The sequence below is a fragment of the Elephantulus edwardii genome, unplaced genomic scaffold, assembly GCF_000299155.1.
Source record: "Elephantulus edwardii isolate Elephantulus edwardi_28Jun2011 unplaced genomic scaffold, EleEdw1.0 scaffold00024, whole genome shotgun sequence".
Classification (NCBI taxonomy): domain Eukaryota; kingdom Metazoa; phylum Chordata; class Mammalia; order Macroscelidea; family Macroscelididae; genus Elephantulus; species Elephantulus edwardii.
The window spans coordinates 20,472,476-20,473,923 of NW_006399774.1; the positions used below are offsets into that span (position 1 = coordinate 20,472,476).

Genomic DNA, 1,448 nt, shown 5'->3' on the forward strand with positions numbered 1-1,448 from the left:
CTGTTCTTTCCCTCATCTGCTTCAATACAATATACATAATTTATCCAATGTGTTCTTACAGCCACTGTGTGAGTCCATCTCGTTGAAGGTCTTCAGATCTTTCTCTTTGTCATTGACTCTCTAATTTAGCAAGCAGTGAATCTGTGTTTTTTTTTTCATACACTGGTTCCCCACTCCCCATTACATCTTTCTCTCACTCATTGCCAAGGAGTCAGAACTGGCTCAGAGCTGACTGTCCTGCGTGTTTTCAGAGGCTGTAAATGACATGGGAGGAGATTGTCATCTTGTTCCTGAAGAGCAGTTAGTTGATTCAGCCCAGTCCTGTTGGGTTGGCCTCACAGCTTCTAACTCACAAGCCCATCAGAGCCCCTTCCTGTTACATGCTCCCAACTGAGAAGTCTGTTCCCTTAGTGTTATTCCATTGATTGGACACCAACACTCTGCCTCTTTTCCTTTGGAATGTGGAACATCATCTCATTTCCTTCTCATCTCCAAATTTTCTTATCCAAGACTCGTTCTCCTTTCCACAGCCTGGCATTTGTTTATATTTTTTCAGGGTTTGGAGTGAAAACTTCAAAACTTCGTTCTCTTACAGCTCCAGTAACCTCCCAGCTCCTTAGTTTCGTGTGTGGTGCCTGAGCATGACGCCAGAGGCTGCAGGAGGGAGAGGAAGCCCTCGGCTTGATGTCTTGTGTAATAAAGCTGTCACAGCGCACTGCTCTGCATGCCGATCTGTCCTCCTCCTTCCAATTCCAGCCACATTTGGAAACAGAGCAACTGTCTCCGGTCACGATTCCAAATCTCCAGAGAGAGAACACGTTAGCCCAGATGGCAGTTGTGTTGGCTGGGTCCCCGTCTGGAGAATGTGGGGACCCGCTTGGCAGTGCAGACACAGTTCTAGGGAAGGATGACCATGCAGGCACCTTCACAGCTCTGCACGCAACATCCTCCTTCGAAAATCACCTGCAGGAAGTAGCTCTGGGGATGTGTGTGAGCACATGTGCAAAACATCCAGACGGAAGCTCGAAAGTTCATGAAGATAAAACGTTTGTGTGCTGAGGTTAGAAATGAACCTGGAGCCACGGTCCTGGGAAGCACTCTTGCTCTTGCTGTTTTGATGGTTGCCCCTGACGCATCTGGGGGATTCTGACAGGTGCTTCGCCACGTGGTACAGAGCAGAGCTCTCCCGGAGTGTGCATGGCTGCGATCTGAGTGGAGCTGAGGGACCAGGCTTGGTTCACGTGCCGCTGAGTGTTCTCAACTTCCCACAGTCAGCTTCACAGTCAAGTGCACAGTGTTGGTGCCACTCGGAGCCCCCAGAGGAGGTGAGTTCTCATAATTCTTCATCAACCCTCTGAGAACTAGGGTGGCGATTCCTCCCCTCCCTTCACTGCATATCTTCTCTTTCTGCCACTACCTTGTTTCTGAGAACTAGGGTGGCGATTCCT

General features: G+C 49.3%; 1 pseudogene; it reads left to right on the forward strand.

Moving 5' to 3' along the window:
- The window catches only part of LOC102863443, a 159,040-nt pseudogene that overhangs the window by 44,697 nt on the left and 112,895 nt on the right, over positions 1-1,448 (forward strand).